This window comes from Pinus tabuliformis, chromosome J, assembly GCF_031772625.1.
Source record: "Pinus tabuliformis cultivar Carrire ecotype Pingquan chromosome J, CPIR1, whole genome shotgun sequence".
NCBI lineage: Eukaryota > Viridiplantae > Streptophyta > Pinopsida > Pinales > Pinaceae > Pinus > Pinus tabuliformis.
This window is the reverse complement of record NC_142295.1, coordinates 657158176-657170765: the sequence shown is the minus strand read 5'-3', so window position 1 is coordinate 657170765 and position 12590 is coordinate 657158176.

Below are 12590 nucleotides of genomic sequence, written 5' to 3'. Positions count from 1 at the left end.
ATCTGCGAATCCGAAGCAAGGGAAAGGCACCCGCAAACCATAAAACAAAGGACAAAGCCAAGGTAGGGTAACCTAGGACAAGCTGCCAAAGTTGAAAGCGAAGAACAACACCATGAAGACAAAGAAGGACACGGGAAAATGGTGCGAGTTCCATAAGAGCCCCACTCAGAACACAAGTGAGTGTCGGGCCAAGTAGTCACTGGTGGCCAAGCTAAAGGCTTCCAAATCAAATGCATGTTTTGACTCTTAGTCACAACCCGACAAGGGGAATGAAAAAGAGAAGAAGATTATTTACATGGAGCCCAGTGCCACCGTTGCCACCACTAAGATCCAGAGGAGGGAGAGCGCCTCTTCCACTCATAGATATGGGTGAAGGGTTCTCTGTTACAGTTCATTATTGAGAGCGGGAGCCAAAAGAACCTCATTTCAACAAAGGCTATGAAGCGGTCGGGCCTATCAACGACAACACATCCACAGTCGTACACCATCAGGTGGCTTCACCAAGGACGAGATCTCTGTGTCAGCCAACAGTGTCACCTTCCTTATAGCATCAAGCCCTTCACAGATGAAGTATTGTGTGATGTTGGTCGTCTTGAAGTTTGTCATGTATTATTAGGCCAACCATAGTTGTAGAAGTGACATGATGTGTATGAGTCTAGGCCTCACACTTTTATTATTGCTTTGGGCAATAAGTTGTATAGGATACTAGAGGTAGCACCGCCTACCACCATCTCTTTGATAACTACGAAGCAATGCAGTAAGATCTTTTCCCAAACTAGGAATTTTTTTTCCTTATGATTCGCCCTTAGGGAAAGAATAAGATTGTGGCCACGATCTCCAAACAAGGCTCCCCCGCAGAGAAGCAATAAATGGACAAGCTTGTGGAGGTGTATAGGGACATCTTCACCTCACCCACAGGGGTACCTCTACACTGTCAGGTCAAGCACTCCATCAATCTGACCCCGGGTGCACTGCTACCCAATGGACCAATCTATCGATGCTCTGTTATGACGATCGATTAAATCAAGAGGCAGATTTAGGAGATGTTGTAGAAAGGGCACATCAGGCCAAGTTTATCACCATGTGGAAGTCCGATTGTGTTGGTATAGAATAAGGATGGGACCTGGAGACTCTGTATTGACTATCGGGTGCTAAACAAGATCATTGTCCAGAATAGGTATCCAATCCCACAGATTGATGACCTTCTGGACCATCTTAAGGGGGCCAAATATTTCAGCAAGATTGACTTGAAGTTTGGTTATCACCAGGTATCAATCAAACCCTCTGATGTATGGAATACTACCTTCAAATCCAAGGAGGGCCTTTTCGAATGGTTGGTCATGCCTTTCGGGTTGACAAATTCCCCCGCAACCTTCATGAGGCTGATGGACGACATCTTGCGACCATTCACCAACTCATTCGTGGTGGTGTATTTGGATGACATCCTGATATTTAGCCAGATTTGGGAAGAGCACCTCCACCATATTCGACAGGTCCTCCAAACCCTGTGACAACACAAGTTGTGTGCCAATTTGGAAAAATGCACTTTTGGTATGACCTAGGTTCAATATTTGGGGTACATCATTGATGAGCAGGGTTGCATGTGGACCCAACCAAAGTAAAAGTCATTCGGGATTGACGAGCCCCAACCACTCTAACAGAGCTTCGTAGCTTTCTGGGTCTTGCTAATTTCTATCACAGGTTCGTATTGGGGTTCTCTCATATCATTTGGCCTTTGAGTCAAATCACCAAGGGAGGAGCGAAAGCAAAGTTATTTTGGTCTGAGTCCCAATAGAAGGTGTTTACCGAGTTGAAGCATCACCTTTGCTTTGCACTAGTGCTCACCTTACCAAACCTGCAAAAGCCATTTGAGATCGAGACAGATGCCTCCGACTATGCTATTGGTGCAGTTCTTACTCAGCAGGGGCATTTAGTGGCTTATTACAGTGAGACACTTTCAAATATAGTCTAAAAGTATCCCACCTATGACAAAGAGATGTGTTCCATTATGTAGGCCTGCCAATAATGGAAGCATTACATTCTAGGGAAGGAAATAGTCATCCACATAGATCACCGATCCCTGCAATTCATACAGACACAAGGGAAGTTGCATAATGATCGGCATAAAAAATGGTCCACATACCTACAATAGTTCCATTTGAACATTAAGTACAAGAAGGGTAGCACCAACAATGTTGTAGACTGCCTCAATCAACTACCGGTCATAGCGCTGACCACTGTGCTCGACTCTTGTGGGCATGAGACTTCGGGGTGGCCGCATCTTTACAAGAGCGATCCAGAATTCGACAACACATATCAGATGCTCCTAAAAGGCAAGAAAGTTCCAAAATTTCACCTCCAAGATGCATTGTTATGCCACCTGGGACACCTCTGTGTTCCTTCAAGCGAGTGTGCCAAGATGATTTGGGAGGCGCACTATAGTTGGGTCACTAGACATTTTGGGGTAGAGAAAATAATGGCAGTGTTGCAGAAGTATTTTTATTGAACGAACCTTCAACAGGATGTAGGGGAGTACATCATATCTTGCACTGCCTACATTGTTGCCAAATCGACCATCAAGAAGCAAAGCCTATATAATCCTCTACCTACTCTTAGTCGACTTTGCGAATCAATCTCCATGGATTACATGTCAGGCCTTCCTTCTACTAAGCATGACAATGACTACGTTTTCGTGGTCGTCGACAGATTCTCTAAGATGGCCATTATGGTGGCCTGCAGGAAGAGTATTAGAAGCCACTACTAAGCTCTTCTTTGAACGAGTGTGGGTACACTTTGGGATCCCACATTCCATTATCTTAGATTGGGATTGCAGGTTCCTAAGTACATTTTTGTCAAGTCTCTAGTCGATGTTGGATACCAAGCTCACTAAGTCCACGACTTCCCACCCCCAAACTCATGTCCAAACAGAGGTCGTCAACAAGATGATCATACACATTATGTGCATGTACAACTCGAAGAATCCACGCACATGGGATGAAAGCCTCCCCTATATCTAGCACAACCACAACATAACTCTCCATAGCTTAATTAGCCACAACCCCTTTCAAGTGGGGTTGGGATTCCAGCTACTATGTCCCATTGATGTGGCCATACCATTTGCAGCTACTCAGGCATATTCAGCTCATGTCCAGTCCAACACTGACAGGATAACAAATTCATTGAGCGCATTCAACACATCTGCTAGCAGGTCCATGACATATTGATAGAGCAATGCTAAGTACAAGCAGCGACATGATCAACATCGGGTGCCACACAAGTTCTAGGTGGGCGAGAAAGTTTGGCTACATTTGAAAAAGGGGGGCCTCACTGGGCCCCACCGCAAGCTTTGCCCGCTCTGATATGGGTCGTACACCATCACCAAGGCTATAGGGGACAACGAATTTGAGGTCAGTATTCCACCATTCCTTGGACTGCACCCAGTATTCAATGTGGATCAGTTGCGGCCATGCCTTCCCCCATTTTTGGACACATTAGACATTGTTGAGCAGCTGACACCAACATAGCTCAACCCAAGCTACATCGAGCAAGCCACAACCAATAGGATCATGGACACACAGATAAAGAGCACTCGCCAATAGAAGATACAACTATATCGGATTGTCAAAGTTGACCAAATCCTGCACTAAGGCAAGTGGCTCACCAGGGACCAAGTTTAGCAAAAGTTTCCCCATCTCATGGAGGTACTCAATGCAATGGGGACCATTGCTTCCTAAGGGGGTAGGATTGATCCAGGTGGATATTGATGGCCACCCACCTATTCCACTTGGACCCCCATCATTGTATCATTATTTATTTCAATTTTCTTAATTGTAGCACAAGTTACTATTTTTGGTTGTTTTTTCGGGTCCTAAACTTCTGGAGCTGTTTTGAGGCGCTAAATGATGTTTTTTTGGAAAATGGGCAAATGTCCTATTTGAGTTGATGTTTGTAGTCAAAAGTTGTAGGCCTTAGATAAATATTTATAATAAGGTGTTGTGCGCATTAAACAAAGATCATATGCCAAAGTTACGACCTCGGGAAGTTGATGTACCAATTTACCCCAATGGGGCCCATAATTTTGGCGCTTCATATCCTAGGGTTAGGTTTTTGGTTGTTTAGGGTTTTCCATTATTTCTCAATCATAAATAGGCCCTCGAGCCTCATTGTAGCATAGTTCAGAGGCATGTAGCTGTTGAGAATTCAATAGGGCAGTAAGTATGTTAATTCTCTTAACTTGATAATTGTTTGTGTTACCTTTTTACTTATTAGCTTTGTTCCTTATTATTACAGTGTGTGATACATCAAACAACTACCAAAACAATAAGAACAATGACACAATATATAAGCTACAAGCTAGGGCCAAAACCCCTCCTCTTGAGGGGAAAACCCGTAAATCTCTTCTCTTCTTATAGATTCTTCAATTGACGAATACCATGACCTAGTGACTCAAACAAATACCCTCCAAGATCAAGATCAACTCAACCTCCTGTTGTAGTGACTTCGACCTCCCACTGTAGATATGAAATTCTGGCTCATGACAACTGTTGTTGCTTCTCTTAGAGACTTTGATCTCCCTCGAATAACCTTCTCTTCCTCTTTTCTATCCTTCTCTTGAGACTTAGGGCTAATGAGATGCCCTAAGTGACCTTTGCTTGCCTTTCCTTCTTTCTTTCCTTCAAGATCAAACTAGTGATAGACCCAACGCAGAAACCCTAGCTTCGACTTTCACAAGGGAGATAGATATAGACCAAGCACTTCGACTTCTTCGACTTCCTCTTCTTTGACTTCTTTCTTCCTCTTCTTAGCATAGAGAATGAGATGAGTGAATGTGTCTAATGGAGGATGCGTTCCTCTCTATATATAGGCTCTTCTAAGGATAGAAATGGCTCTTCATGTAGGCCGACTTGGCAGCTCCTTAGGCCGACTTGATCTTGGAGGTATTTCGACACTTTAAAGACAAAATATTTTTTTCTTTACAGCATAAAATGTGCTCATAGGGTCTTCAATATATGACAATGACTCTTAAACCTAGGGCAAACCCTAGAAGCACTCAATGGGTGCTTGACCTATAAAATAAAAGAACTTAAGCATGAAACCCATGCTCCAATAACAATAATAATTTATTTTCATTTTTTTATTTACAAGAGTACATTTCATACTTATGAAGGCCGAACTTAGTTACACATTTTTCAACACTCCCTCTTAACTAGGGAGGTATTGATAAGAGGTACATGAAGAGATCGTATAAAAAGAGTCGGATTGGTAACCCATCTGTCTAGCATCGTATCCATCAAAATTGTTACATAGGAAGGCCTTTACTAACTATTTTATCCACATGATCAGAGCACAATTCTAGCAAGACCAATGCTTCATAGACACCAAAATCATTGTCTCTCAAGGTACATACTCCACCCGAGTTTTCACAGAGTATGACCTTCCATTGGACTATTCTTATCTTGGGTAGCTAATCCTCAAATAATATCGGTCCACAACTACTCTTGCCTTGAATGCCCTATGACATTCTCAAAGAGTATCGAACGTAAGATGGTTACCCAATCCTCCATTCTTTCTTCCCAAGTGAAGGCAAGAATGTAGTGTTTATCTCTCCCTCTCAATTAGGGAGGATATATCAACCAAACCAAGCTTGTCTATTAAGTATACAAGATTCTTGTTCAGAAGTGATTTTTTCAATATGTCAGCTACCTGCTCATCAGTGGAGATATATTGTAGCTGCAACACACCATTTTGTACTAGTTCTCAAATATAGTGATACTTGTTGTTTATATTCTTTTCTTTCCATGAAACGTTGGATCTTCAGATAAACATATACAACTGGTGTTATCACAAAGTATCATTGTAGGGTTCATCGGTCCTTCAAACAAGTCGGATAGTAGCTTCCTCAACCATATTGATTCTCTTCTTACTTCACAGGCTGCAATGTATTCATCTTCAGCACTACTCAAAGCAACTGTGTCTTGCTTTCTACTCATCCATGAGACCATGGAGGATCCCAAATTGAAACATCCTCCTGTAGTGCTCCTTCCATCTTTCTCACTGCCTCCCTAGTCAAAATCTGTATACATCATTTCTTCGGTCATGCTTCAAACAATAGTGGATGGTTCCTTGAAGGTATCTCAGAATATGTTTCATTGTCACGCAATGATCATGCTTCGGCTCCACTTGGAATTGACTAAGAACATTTACTGCAAAGCATATGTCTTGTCGAGTATTCACCAAGTACATCAATGAGCTAATGAGTTGCCTATACTTGGAAGGATCCACGGGGCTATATTCAAAACTTCTTAGTCTCTTCAAGTTAGTGATCATCGAAGTATTCATAGGTTTGCAGTCCATCATGTCAAATCTTTTCAGTATCTCGATCACGTACTTTCCTTGACCCAAATAAACTTCATTAGGTCCTTACCAGACTTCTAGTCCCAAGTAATAATGCATCAGCCCAAGATCTTTCATGTCAAATTCTACTGCTAGTTGCTTCTTACATTCTTCAATACGACATTCTACACTTGTCAAGAGAAGATCATCTACACATAGAAGAATAATTATAGGTTCTCTATCTACAACCTTGATATAAAGGTTTGAATAAGTAGAAATTTTTGTGAAGCCTATTCTTTGCAGGTATGCATCCATTCTAGTATACCACGCCCTTTGTGCTTGCTTGAGGCCATATAATGCTTTCTTCAATCTGCAAACATATGCCTTTCTGTCTTTAACTTCGAATCCAAAGGGTTGCTCTATGTAGACTTCTTCATCTATTGTGTCATTTAGAAACGCAATCTTGACATCCATTTGGTGGATGTTCCATCCGATCAATGATGTCAGAGAGACTAATGATCGAATTGTTATATATCTTGTCGTTGGAGAAAATGTCTCTTCATAGTCGATGCCTTCAAGTTGAGAGAAGACTCTAGCCACAAATCTTGCTTTATACTTATCTATACTTCCATCAGCTACATGCTTGATCTTGTGGATCCACTTAGAAGTAAACACAGATTTGTCTTTGTGCCTAGGTACGATCTCCCAGACTTTATTCTTCATTATAGACTGATACTCTTCATTCATGGAATCTTTCCATTCTCGATGATTTATAGCCTCTTCAAATGAGGATGGTTTTGCTTCTATTAGCTTTGTCATGTATGCAACATACCCAGAATATCTCTTTGGTTTCTTGCTTTCTCTAAATGAGTCTGTCGCTGCTCCATGACCTTCTGCATCAAGTAGTGTATAATTCAACCAATTAGGTCTTTTCCTTGTTTCAGGGATGACCACATATTAAATAGGTTCATAGGGACCTTCTTCTTCATGGTGTGATTCTTCATTCCCTTGGTCAGCTTCTTCCTTAAATATCGAAAGTTCTTCGTCATCAGAGTCTATGGAAAGTTCCTTTAATTTCTTGAATGCTATGCTTTCATCAAATATGACATCATGATTGACTTCTATGTGATGTCCATCTTTCATGTAGTTCTTATAAGCTTTTGATGAGTTGATATACCCCACAAATATACCCTTCAGACCGGAATGATCCAACTTCTTTCTTTTGTCCTTTGGTATATGGATATATACAGGACACCCAAAGATCCAAAGATGATCTACAAATGGCTTCTTTCCAATGAACACTTCTTCTGGAGTTTTGTTGTCTAGAGATCTGTGGGGACTTCGATTTTGAATGTAGACAATTGTCTTCATGGCTTCTCCCCACAAAAACTTAGGTAGATCCTGATCGTGTAACATTGCCTTTACACTTTCTTCAATGGATCTATTCTTTCTTTCTGCAACTCCATTTTGTTCGGGATTATATGGGACTATCAACTCCCTCTTAATCCCATATTCCTTACAGAATGTTATAATCTCTTTGGATGTATATTCTCCTCCATTATCAGATCTTAGTATCTTGATTCTCCTTTCTGTAAGGTTTTCCACTTCAGCTTTGAATTCTTGAAATTTTGTAAATACTTCATCCTTGGTTTTCATTAAGTAAACCCAGGTCTTTCTTGAATGGTCATCTATAAATGTGACATAATATAGATGTCCTCCAAGAGATTTAGGAGTCATAGGGCCACATACATTAGAATGAATGAGATCCAAGATTTATTTTGACCGTGAAGCATTGCTTCCAAATGGTCTCTTGGTATTCTTACCCAATGCACATCCCTTGTAGACACCTTCATCTACTATGGAGCTTAGAGTTGGAAGGATTTTGAAATGTAGATGACCAAATCTTCGATGCCAAAGTTCACATGGGCTAATTTCAATGTGAACTAGGGCTTGGGCCACAAGAGATATTAATTTGTAGAGTCTTCCTTCTCGGATGCCAATGACCTTGGATTGATTTATATTTGAGTCTTTTCCCCAGACAACGACCTTTCCATCAATGAAGGCTATTCTATCACCCTTATCTTCTAGACTTGAAATAGAAAGTAAATTCTTATGCAAACCTGGAACAAATAGAATGTTGTTGAGGTGTATGTTTCTTCCATCTTCCAACTTTATGGAGGTTGATCCAATGCCTTTCACGGGATAAATATGTTATCTCCAAGTTCCACTGATTAAGCGAATTTTCCTTTTGATAAAGTCTTCAATCAGTTGGAGTGGCCAGTCATGTGCCTTGATGCACCACTATTAACTACCCACATGTCTTCATCTTGGAATGTACCAAAGAGAGTTGAGAAGAGACCTTCATCCCTTTCTTTGTATGATACATTATTTGAAGAAAATAAGAAACTCCATGTTTCCTTAATACCTTTCTTGATATGGCTTGCAATTTTCCTGATGAACTTTTTCACTATAGAGGAGATCTTCATGATGCCCTTAGATAACCTTAGCTCTGATACCATGTTGAGAATTCAATAGGGCAGTAATTATGTTAATTATCTTAACCTAATAAGTGTTTGTGTTACCTTTTTACTTATTAGCTTTGTTCCTTGTTGTTATAGTGTGTGATACGTCAAACAACTACCAAAATAATAAAAACAATGACACAATATATAGGTTGCAAGCCAGGGCCAAAACCCCTCCTCTTGAGGGGAAAACCTGTAAATCTCTTCTCTTCTTATATATTCTTCAATTGACAAATACCATGACCTAGTGACTCAGACAAATACTCTCCAAGGTCAAGATCAACTCGGCCTCCTGCTGTAGTGACTTCGACCTCCCACTGTAGATCTGAAATTCTGGCTCATGGCAACTATTGTTCTTCTCCTAGAGACTTTGATCTCCCTCGAATAGCCTTCTCTTCCTCTTTGCTAGCCTTCCCTTGAGACTTAGGGCTAATGAGATGCCCTAAGTGACCTTCACTTGCCTTTCCTTCTTTCTTTCCTTCAAGATCAAACTAGAGATAGACCCAGCGCAAAAATCCTAGCTTCTACTTTCACAAGAGAGATAGATCTAGCCCAAGCACTTCGACTTCTTTGACTTCCTCTTCTTCGTACCCTCTTCTTCAACTTCTTTCTTCCTCTTCTTCGCATAGAGAATGAGATGAGTGAATATGTCTAATGGAGGATGAGTTCCTCTCTCTATATAGGCTCTTCTAAGGATGGATGTGGCTCTTCATGTAGACCGACTTGATCTTGGAGGTATTTTGACACTTAAAAGGCAATTTTTTTTTCTTTACAAGATACAATGTGCCCATAGGGTCTTCAATATATGACAATGGCTCTTAAACCTAGGACAAACCGTAGAAGCACTCAATGAGTGCTTGAACTATAAAATAAAAAGAACTTGAGCATTAAACCCATGCTCCAATAACAACAATAATTTATTTTCATTTTATTATTTACATGAGTACATTTCATACTTATGAAGACCGAACCTAGTTACACATTTTTTAATAGTAACCGCCACATCTCTTCTCATATGTAAGCTACCATTGCCCGAGCTAGTTTATTTCCATTCTGTATGTAAGCATATTTAAGATGAATTGAAGTGTTATTTCTGCTGCATCTCTGTATTTATGGTTATATCTGTATTCTGTTGTGTTCTTGTTTAAGTTCAGATCATAGCCAAACAATCAAGATTCTCCATGATAAACATAGTAGCGAAATCCCAAATATTTAGAGAGAAAAATCTAATGAGTTGCTGCCTAGAATTACAGTTACGGACCACGAAAAAATTCATACATATAGTGTTATAGTCACGAACCACAAAAAAATTATACAAACAGTAAAATTACTTCCAACCATAAAGAAGAAGGGGATCAAAGACTGTTTCACATTACATCGAGCTATCATGGGAATGTTGCTATTCATTTCCAAAATTGGTACAAAAGCACAAGGTGTGACCATCATTGGAGACCATATCAATAAAAAATGATAACTAGAGAGAGATGAGACATAATAAATGATGGGGAATTAATGTTGGGTTGATCATTGACTACTCCAGGAGGTTTTGAAAGTTCCTCTGTCTCATAATCAAAGATCTTGATATCGAAAACATCAACCTTCTCACATTTAAAATGACAAGACTATAGTTGGGTTGTTCGACCTTAATCACCATTTACTATGCCACCTTGCTTGAAGAGAGAGACAATTGGAAAATTTGGCATGCTTTTCAAACCTACCATTTAAGTTCATGTACTAACCCCCATCAGGGATCCAAAAATATTTGTTTTGAGTTTGATTATGTCGAACTTGCATGAAATCCCTGAGAGTATTAAGCCCCCATTGTAACATAATATAAGGACAAAGCGCGTTCTAATCATCACACGCCATATGTGTACCTAGGAAGCCTGCCATTCCTCTAACTTGAATCCACCATGAATTTGTTGACCTGGAAATGCTTTTGTTCCCAAAGAAAGAAGCATAACAACTTGAAACATATTGCGAGACTTAATAAACAATTATCCACTCTATATCGACGTATCCACATTGCACTATCCATAATCTTCTGCAAGTAATACATTTAATCTTTTTGTAACTTCCATTCTATCCTGTAGAGGCCAAGGTAGATCAATATGAATATTTGGACAAGAACAACCCATGTTCGCTAGATAGTCCGCAACTCCATTCCCATCTCTTTTAGTATGTAATACTATAATGTAATCAAAACCTCTCAAAAGATAGGCAATATTTGACACCAATCCTTCTAGTCGCCAACTATGCACAACTTTAGAAACTGTATGTCCATTGATAATTCTTTGTACACAATTAACCACCATTAAGGAATCCCCTATGATCTGTAATAACTTGTATCCTTCTCTGAGAGCGATCTGAAGTCTTGTTTCAAGGGCCATGAACTCTGCATAATTGTTACTAGCCACCCCACAATCCATAGCATAGATTCTCAAGGGATTGAGTTTATCATCCCAAAAAATACCTCCAAACCCTGCGATACCTGGATTTCCTTTAGAAGCCCCATCAAAGTTTAATTGAATAAAATGTATAGGAGGAGAACTATGACTTGACGTAGCAACAACTTGTTTAGTCAGAATCCCTGTGGGTTTTGTGATTACCATTGTTTTATGCAGGCTTAGATTTCGAAGTATAGGAGCCTCCATGACTTCAACCTCCCAATCTTGTGATGTCCAGGGTATGATCAAGAGAGTTTCTCGAATGTTTGACAAGATTTGATCCCAAACCATTATTGGATTTCTCTTCTTATCCTTGAAGATTTAGTAATTACACTCCTTCCATAGATTCCACAAGATAAATCCCAATGTAAAGTTCCAGGCTCTCTTAATAATTGGATTCTTGAAATGACTTGTGAACCATTGAATCATTGTTGTCTGAGTGATCTCAGCAGGTGCCTGGGAGTTGATAAAAATTATAGGAAGGAGTTTCCAGACTTCTATTGCATAAATGCATGAAATTAATAAATGATTCAATGATTCCTCTTCTTTACCACACTGAAAACAAATTGAAGGGCCTTCCACACCCTTCTTACGAATACTTTCCTATGTCAAAAGACATTTCCATGCAATTAACCATAAGAAGATAGAAAGTTTTGGCCAACCTATATATATATATATATATATAGATATACTTCCACAACGACACCTTCTCCAATCTATTATGCGCCACAACGATTAAGTAGGCCTCTTTAACTGTGAAGGAGCCTGTAGAAAGAGTTCCCCATCTTAATATGTCAGAATCATCTGAGGATCTAATCATCCTTTGTGACAACTCCTTATGCAATATTTCCCAAGGGAGACTCTGTAGAAATTTGGGCTAATCTTGCTTCTGTTTCCAAGATCTCCAAAAATTACTATCCCCTTCTCCTTTCCAATAATTTGCTACTTTTGTAAAACCCATATGTTTCAAGAGTATTTGCATTTCTCTAAGAGTAGGATCGTCCTTCAACCTTGGCATCTGTTGCCATGCTTCATCCCAAAAATATGCCTTCTCTCCTGACTTAATATCCCAGAACACATTATTTCGTACCAAATCCCTACTATTGTTCGCCCATACCCATAAGCTGGAACCTGTAATATTTCTATCGTAACAAAACCTATCTTCCTGTGTATGTAACGTGACATATTTCCTTAACCAAATTTGTATCCAAAGTTGGTTCCCTCCTTTTATCCATTGTCACCCAACCTTAGTGCCAAAAGCGATATTCATGATTTCAGAATCTCATAA